At 38.3% G+C, this 9,613-nt stretch overlaps 1 long non-coding RNA gene across 1 annotated transcript; it reads left to right on the top strand.

Moving 5' to 3' along the window:
- The first annotated feature begins 3,043 nt into the window (after nt 1-3,043).
- Nucleotides 3,044-4,623, top strand: LOC139433526 (uncharacterized). Its single transcript, XR_011642984.1, has 3 exons — nt 3,044-3,166; nt 3,873-3,952; nt 4,501-4,623. It is a non-coding gene; the product is annotated as an uncharacterized lncRNA (long non-coding RNA).
- The last annotated feature ends 4,990 nt before the right edge of the window (nt 4,624-9,613 follow it).

Below are 9,613 nucleotides of genomic sequence, written 5' to 3'. Positions count from 1 at the left end.
TGAGTACTTCTACTTTTACTCAAGAACAAGATCTGAGTACTTCTACTTTTACTCAAGTACAAGATCTGAGTACTTCTACTTTTACTAAAGTACAAGATCTGAGTACTTCTACTTTTACTCAAGTACAATATCTGAGTACTTCTACTTTTACTCAAGAACAAGATCTGAGTACTTCTACTTTTACTCAAGAACAAGATCTGAGTACTTCTACTTTTACTCAAGAACAAGATCTGAGTACTTCTACTTTCACTAAAGTACAAGATCTGAGTACTTCTACTTTCACTCAAGTACAAGATCTGAGTACTTCTACTTTTACTAAAGTACAAGATCTGAGTAACTTCTACTTTTACTCAAGTACAATATCTGAGTACTTCTACTTTTAGTACAAGATCTGAGTACTTCTACTTTTACTCAAGTACAAGATCTGAGTACTTCTACTTTTACTCAAGTACAAGATCTGAGTACTTCTACTTTTACTCAAGTACAAGATCTGAGTACTTCTACTTTTACTCAAGTACAAGATCTGAGTACTTCTACTTTTCTCAAGTACACAATCTGAGTACTTCTACATTTACTAAAGTACCAGATCTGAGTACTTCTACTTTTCTCAAGTACAAGATCTGAGTACTTCTACTTTTACTCAAGCACCAGATCTGAGTACTTCTACTTTTACTCAAGTACAAGACCTGAGTACTTCTACTTTTACTTAGGTACAATATCTGAGTACTTCTACTTTTACTCAAGTACAAGATCTGAGTACTTCTACTTTTACTCAAGTACAAGATCTGAGTACTTCTACTTTTACTCAAGAACAAGATCTGAGTACTTCTACTTTTACTCAAGAACAAGATCTGAGTACTTCTACTTTTACTCAAGTACAAGATCTGAGTACTTCTACTTTTACTCAAGTACAAGATCTGAGTACTTCTACTTTTACTCAAGTACAAGATCTGAGTACCTCTACTTTTACTCAAGTACAAGATCTGAGTACTTCTACATTTACTAAAGTACAAGATCTGAGTACTTCTACTTTTACTCAAGTACAAGATCTGAGTACTTCTACTTTTACTCAAGAACAAGATCTGAGTACTTCTGCTTTTACTCAAGAACAAGACCTGAGTACTTCTACTTTTACTCAAGTACAAGATTCTGAGAATAACTTCTTACTTTTACTCAAGTACAAGATTCTGGAGTACTTCCTCTTTTACACGCAAGTACACAATCGGAGTAATTCTACTTTTACTCAAGTACACAGATCTGAGGTACTTCTACTGTTTACTCACAGAACAAGATCTGAGTACTTATGCTTTACTCAAGAACAAGACCTGAGTACTTCTACTTTACTCAAGTACAAGATCTGAGGTAACTTCTACTGTTTACTTAGGTACAAGATTCTGAGTACTTCTACTTTTAACCTCAAGTACAAAGAAGCTGAGTAACTATGCTACGTTTAGCTCAAGTACAAGATCTGAGTACTTCTAACTTTTACTCAAGAACAAGGATCTGAGTACTTCTACTTTACTCAAGTAACAAGACCTGAGTACTTCTACTTTTACTGCAAGATCTGAGTACTTCTACTTTTACTTAGGTAACAAGATCTGAGTACTTCTACTTTTTACTTAGGTACAAGATCTGAGTACTTCTACTTTTACTCAAGTACAAGATCTGAGTCCTTCTACTTTTACTCAAGAACAAGATCTGAATACTTCTGCTTTTACTTAGGTACCTGATCTGAGTACTTAGTAACCTGATACCATCTGTTACTTTTAGATCACCTCAATATCAATGCAGATAAATCCAAGAGAAAGTAAGATGTGTTTTACTGAAGTGTATATATATGTATATATGTATGTATATGTAAGAAACCGGACAATGTGACCTTGGAAAAGGATCAAAACCTAACACTGAAACACTTGAGCACATGCTACAGTTAAAAAAGCCGACAGAAAAAGCTTCGTTTTAGTTGAACACACACAGTTAAGCTCACACACACTATGTTATGAACATATAGGTTCACCTGCTGAATTAAAAACAGAGCAAAGGAAGCAAAGGAAGCGAAACCCATGAAGCGGATTCAGGCAGTAGAGATCCACACTTAAAGTGTTATCCTGCAGAACCGCTCACAGACGACAGCTGATCCTTTACAGCAACACTAAATGCTGTTTTCAGGTTTTTAATAACACTGTAACCGGATAGTGATCCCCCATTTAATCAGATTGTGTTATATCACTTTAAGGGAGTAGTTTCCTTTCTTACGTTACGGACCTGAAGCTGAAAAAAGGTCACAGAGGTTCGAAAGTGAATAAGATCAAAAACAGGAAGTGGGGTAATTTGAGATATTCTTCCTTAAACGAAAGTGTAAAAGGTAAAAATCCCCCAAGTTTCAATGGAAACATTTGTGTTACCTAAAAAGTAAACAGCATTACACGATAAAAGGGTGAATTGAAAGAAAATAGCAACACGTTTAAAAAAAAAAAAATACAATTAAATAATTATCTCAGGTTACTTTGACACATTTTGACAAAAAGTACAAGAGACTTGATGACTACAACAATAAAACTAACTTTATTTGAAAATATTAATGCAAAACAGGAATTAGAGTCATTTCAACAATCTACCTAAAACCACATTTGAATCTACCCGAAGTTTCATGAGGTGAAACCAAGCGGCAAACTGTGGGGTAGAGCCGTGAAGCCAATACGGAAGTGCCACACACTGCAGTTCATATATTGGCCGATAGGCGATGGCTGCAGAAAGGAGCAATTTCCATAGACCCCAATGTTAAAATGCCCAATTTTACAGCAGAAAAAAACATGTTTCTACCCCTGGCTCCATACATTTTATTATCGATATAGTTAGATTCCACCTTCATGATTATGGATCTGAGAGTGAATTGTTTTCTAACGCGACCCTTTTATTTATATTAGGTCTTAAAGTTTGTGCATCAATTAGGGCGTGGTCACATTGAGTGACGGCTCTGTCGAGTGCCTGCCGCTGTTAGCGTCTTGTCTCTCTGCTAGCTGCTCCGTGAAGCTACAGGGACTCTGCCTGTTCAGCTCATCCAGGAAACACAACCTGTAGCCGGCCGTGGTTGTTTGTTCTTCATGCTTATATATCGGACTATTGTGACTCGCTCTGCGGTTAAAACAGACGGTGCATGAATGCGGTAAGTGAAATTCGAGTGCTTTATTGATGTGTTAATGATTTTAATCAGCTACGTAATGAATGGTAAGGCTTGGGTTAGCATGTAAGCTAGTGGTAGCTACATCGGTGCTAACGATGCTAATCGTAGCCTCCAAGTTAAAATCATAGACTGTATATATAAAGGTTAAAACGAAATAGACAAGTGTTAAGTGGGATAATACTGTTGAACAAACGGCTTCTGTTTGAGGTTGATAAAATAAGGTTACATCCTTGTAACTTAGATATATTTTATTATGTAGTTAGGAACTGGATGCATCTAAGGTTAATTTAAATTGGCTATGCTCAAGTATGTAGACAAGCTAACGTCAAAGTAGTGTATGTGAAATCAACCTCACAATATGATGTGTGTATATTACAATTATTAATGTCATATTTCAAGATGATTACTTAGATATTACAATATGGTTGGTTGAGCTGGAGTTCATTATCGAGCTTACACGTTAACGTCACAGTCATCTGAAGAACGAACCCAAACCTTGTTGTTTTTATTAATTGCATTACCAAATGGGTATCAAATAAACAGTAAGCATTGGTAACACAACTTCCAAAGTTACAGTAAAATAAAAAGGACCCTGACTCGGACAATACACAATCCAACATGTTCAACAGAAGAGAATCAGTTATATTGTTTGTACACATGGTACTTTACATATATCTGTTTGTTTAAGGTGTCCAGGTGATGCAGACAGGCTGGACCAGAGAGTGAGAGACAGAACTGGACTCCTCACAGCAGTGAACTTCAGCACAGGTACAAATACTCTTTTTTCATACTGTACAAAGAATCAAGAAAGATATTGGTTTAAATGAATGAAGTATTGACTTTAATACACTGATATACATTCCATTAAACAATACTAAATACTAGATCACCTACACATCAGTTAAGTTGAGGGTTTATTCCATGCAAAAAGTTACATTTAGATATTTAGCAATATGACTTTGTCAGCTTTCTAATGTAATGTATTGAAGGCAAAGATTTATCTCTCAATATTGTCTGTAAAAACGTGGTAAAAGTTATTCTTTCAGTGAGACAACAGAGCAAGCTTCTACAGTTGCACTACGTTTTGATAACAGTTAAATATTATTTTGATAATAACATATATTTCAATGTTGATGAACTTCATACTGTTCATTCATAATCTGATTGTCTTTGTAGCTCATTGTTGAAATAAAAAAAAACATTACAATTACAAAATAATTATATCTACAGCCCCTAAACACACAAACACACCGCTTTCATAAATAACACACTTGTTCTGCAATAATATGTTTTATGTTTCCTGTCATCTTTGTTAGGAAAGGACATGCCTGAAAGACACGACATGTTCTCCTTCTCTTAGGGTCAAGAAGAACATCCAAGAGGATCATTAAAAGCTGATGTTATGAGATGTTAAGACCAGTACAGGACATTCACTAAGAAACTACTTTTATTGTAAACACAGTCAGCTGATCGAATGCAGCTATTTCCACATATACACTCCATCAGCTGATTATTTCTATTTGCCTCGCTTTATGAGCTTCACAACATGTACCTTGTTTTGCAACGTCACAAATAAATGGGGCCAATCTTCAGTCAGATGTGAATGTGTAATCTAACATTTTCAGTAAGAATAATGGACAAAGGAGTGCAAATACAATTTATTGAAATGTGAACCAAAAGTTAATCAAATGTTTTAAATAAAAAGCACATATGGACAGAAGGTGTAAACCTATTAAATGTATAAGTAAACACATTTAGTCAAATAAAGTGACAGACTAGGCCTGTGCAGTTGGTATTAGCTATGCCCAGCATGGGCTCCTCCATCAGGCCTGGTCCTCCTCCCTCAGGCCTGGTCCTCCTCCATCAGCCCTGGTCCTCCTTGCAGAGGAAAGACCCTCAGTCCTCTCCAAACCAACAGACAGGACGTCCATCACACGGAGGTTTCTCCCTGAAGTCTCTGCTGCTCTCTGGACACCACGCTGTCTCAATCCGTCCACACTGAATATGAGAGGGGGAAAATGAAAATAATAAATGCTTTTTAAGAAACATAAAGTTGACTGTTGAGTTGCTCAGTTTTTTTAGATTGTCAATACTATTACTGTATAACTAATATCTCAGGTTAAGAGGCACATTCAAATAAAGATTGGTCTTTAAATACATTTTGTCTCTTGAATTGTTTGTCTAAAGTCAAGGATCTAGAACTGGTACTTAGTTTGAATAATACAGTCTGGTTATTATGCTGTTTGGAGGAGACCTCACAGGTAAGAGCACTAACTAGCTACCATCACATGTACCTTAGCTTGACTGAAATGTATTAAACGTATAGTTAAGTGATATCAAAATATAAATAACTAATGTCATGCAAACATATTAATATTTGCTTGATTCCAGAGTTGAATTTAGCACAATTGCATACAAACGTTAAGGGGTTTTAAGATTCTGAAGTATTATGCTAAAAACTCAATAACTTAGATTATTATTTATAGTTTTGCTGAATAGTTTCATGTCCGCTTAGCTTAGAAACGTACAATGCGACGGCAGCGTGCAGATGGGGAGCATGTTAGCTTAGCTTGGTAGCTTCAGCTAGCTCTGGAACTTCCAGCTCGGTGGCAGCAGGTCCCGCCTCGGCTCCGCCTCTTTGCCCTTATTTGGAGCAGGCTGGAGAAGGCGGGAGTTGAACTCTGACGTCACTGTTGAGCCGTTAGTGGCCGACTCCGCCTACTAAGGGCTTCACGGCAACTCTGCAGAATCCTATGGGTGACGTCACGGACCCTACGTCCATTTATATATACAGTCTATGGGTGAAACCAGTCTATGGGTGAAACACATTGCATGACTGGCACATCCTGCATAACACGACGACGACAGCAGCGCCTCTAAGTCCCGCCTCCTCTAGAACAAGGCAGCACAAGAGAGGCTCGATTCCACCTCTGAGCACCTCTCCAGAGATGCATGGTAGGTGGCTGCTTGGAAGCGGGAGTGGGAGCTAGCCGTGCTTTCCCGCATCCATCGCTACATCTGGGACCCAGGAGATGGCGCCATAGGAGGAGACGACCTACCACGCCGGCAATGGACCACACTAAGCCGCCTACGAACTGGGGTCGGTCGCTTCAAAACATCAGTGAAGAAGTGGCGCCTGGCAGGCAGTGCTGAGTGCGAGTGCGTTGACCCTGAACAGACTGCTGAACACATAATCACCACCTGCCCTTTGGACAGGGCCGGACTGGGACAATAAGTCAGGCCGGGGATTATACACCCAGCCAGGCCACTACCAGTGTTTTGTGCCATTTTGCTGGATTTATTTGTCAATATTTACAGCGTTGCTGCCCGTAGTGATCGCCCTCTAAATCTAGTACCAACAAATAAACATGGAGATGGGTTACTATTTAAACAAATGTGCAAATCTATTTAGGAACCTATGTGAACATATTTTAAGTGAAGGTGGACCTCAAATCCTAGGGGGGTCCGGGGGCATGCTCCCCCGTTAAGATTTTTTTTAAATGTTGGACTTAAATGCATCAATCTGGTGCACTTTGAGGGGGAAATAAAGAGACTACACCCATATGAAACAGAACTGTATACATTTAAATAATCATAAAATCATAATAACATGGCCATAACCAATAACATCCCATATCCAATATAAAAAAACATTGAAACTTGTTTATTTATTTGTTTTTGGTTCATTTATAGTTGTGAGTGTGTCTGGGCTCCTGAACCAGCCTCACCCGTCTCCCTCCTCTCCCCCTGCTCCTCTTTGAGGCAGCAGCAAAGACTAGTTTTAGCTTAGTTTTTAAAGTTTATCTTACATTTTTTCACCTAGTTAACGTTTTTTATTATTATTCATGCATATGTTACTAATCAGTCCCCCTTCAAATGGAAATATGTGTTTACATGAATGGTGACCAAACCGTGAGACCCACTGAGAACTAAGTTAACTATCTAACACTCAGCAGAGTCCTTTACCTCACCTGAGCTGTAGTTATCAGTCTCTCAGTCTGACAGGAGAGGACTCTCCTCCACCTTGTTGTTGAAACAGCTCCTTGTATCCGTTAGCGCAGCTAGCTAGCACCAGAAGCTAACAACAACAATAGCCTACACGTAACCGGTGCGCGCGCGTTCTCTCTCTTGCCCACTTGCGCCACATACACACACCCTCCCAAGCTTGGAGACCAATCCAACCTGATCTCACCAGAATGCGTGACCAATCGAGGGCATTAGTGTATGGTCTGTATGAAAGTGGCCATGTCGGCAGGCCACATCATGTAGACAGCCAGTCACCCTCTGTGAGGCAGAGTCAGACCCACATTTGCGCAGCGTTGCGTTCACAATACATACATACAAAATATCCTCAGGCCAGCAGGCCACTGAGCAGGCCAGGCCATCGGGAAACCTCCCGGTGCTCCCGATGGCCAGTCCGGGCCTGGACCACCCTTGGAAGCCAGTAGGACCAGAGATGCGGGCATGGCTACACGACACCGAGTTGGACCTCTGTTACACGAAAGAAGAAGAAGACAAAACCTTGCTTATTCAAAAACAAAAAAAAGAAATTAATTGTGAATAAAATAAACCCCAAGAAAACCATTTTTGTAATGATAAGACAGAAAAAAATGCATTTAACTCACCTTCAATTAACTCAGGTTAATCTTGCATTAAGCTGAACAGGAAGTGACCAAAAAGCACCAAAGAATAAGAAACTTCCAAATCGAAATACTTTATTTAACAGACTGAACTATGGATAATCAGAAAGAGGATGTGAAGCTGAAAATGAGGAAAGTAATATCAGAAACAAGAAGTCGGTTCATTTGAAACTTTTCAACCTAAAAACTACATGAGAATATTGTTTAAAAAAATCCCACGAAAGTCCTTCAGCTGGAGAAATGAAAAGAGTACTGTAAATACAAATAATTCATTCAGAGTATTTGTACCAAAACACTTCAATCAGGAGAGAAGGTGTTGATGTAGGAATACATATTTATTGCCAGGAATACACAAATGAATGTAATGGAGTTTTGGTGATAGGCCCCGTTGTGCAGGAAGTATCATTCGGGAGGGGAGAACCGATCCGATGAAACCCCCCGGGGTCTGGATGGATGGTTGGGGCCGGTCTGAAGGGGAGGGGCTTAGCTTGACCCTGGACTCAGAGGGACAGGAGGTGGAAAGGGGTGGAGGGGGGTTGCGTCGAGTCACCTGAAATGACAGCTGTCTGAGGGGAGAGCAGATTTAAAAGGGTTGGCGGAGCGCTGTGATAGGCTCTTGGGAATAGAGCGAAGTGATTGGTTAAGCTGGGGAGTGACGCCCCCGATCACTTATTGAGAGGAGAGAGAGAAGTAACATGGAAATAGTCAATTAATGAGTAAAGACGGTCTTCCTGGTTGAACTTGCGCTGAGCTTCATAAAAATAATAAATAAATACATTTAAAAATCTAATTAATTAAGAAATTGTTAATTGAAACAAATGGGATGATAAAAATACATTAAAACTATTTCTATAATAATAATAATAGGATTAACAAAATCATGGGATAAAGGAAATTCCCTGAGCATATGTATTAGTTTATTCAAATAATTATATATTATATTGGTAGTATTTGAAGAATTATGCTATATTAAAAAGACTAAAATAAATACATGAAATTAATTAATACATATAATTTTTTTATTATTATTTATTTATTACAAAAAATAAATAAAAAATAACTTACCAGGAGATTAAGGGAAAAGCCCTTGTAATGGAGTACAAGTACAAAGTAGCATAACATGTAAATACTCAAGTAAAGTACAAGTACCTCAAAATTGCACTTAAGTACATACCTGAGAACGCAATGCGGCGAGGTGGAGGCAGACCACACACACTTTTTAACTTTTTTTTAAATGCCAAAAGATGAAGAGATACTGGGAGGAAGTGTGGGGAGTATTGAAGGGGATATTAGGTTATGAGGTTCCTAAGACCGGCCTGATGTTCATAATTGTATAGTGAACTATATGTGGTGTTGTATGTTTATAAGTAAAAAAAAAAGTACAGTACTTGAGTAAATGCACTTCCCACCTCTGGTTGACAGTATACTGATTATATTATTATAATAATGAGCAATAACACATTTCCTGTAGGCCTTTTAGTTTAAGTGATAAAGCATCTCTTTGCAAACAGTCTTTTTCAGGACATTTTTAACAAATTGTACTTCCAAAAAGCAGTGGGGGCCTCTATGACGCTCACATGTCTGGGTTATAGTATGGAGCATTCAGTATAATAATAATACATTTTATTTTTAGGCGCCTTTCATGACACCCAAGGACACCGTACTATTTAAAAAAAAAAAAAAAAAAAAACTAAATTAAAAATAAATAAAATAAAAGCTAAGAGGCAACAGAACAAGATAAAAACACAAACAGGAAGTCATGGAGGAGACAGTCAAGTGGACACAAATG

This window comes from Pseudochaenichthys georgianus, unplaced genomic scaffold, assembly GCF_902827115.2.
Source record: "Pseudochaenichthys georgianus unplaced genomic scaffold, fPseGeo1.2 scaffold_573_arrow_ctg1, whole genome shotgun sequence".
NCBI lineage: Eukaryota > Metazoa > Chordata > Actinopteri > Perciformes > Channichthyidae > Pseudochaenichthys > Pseudochaenichthys georgianus.
The sequence above is the reverse complement of the archived record's forward strand: the minus strand, read 5'-3'. Positions and strand labels throughout refer to the sequence as shown.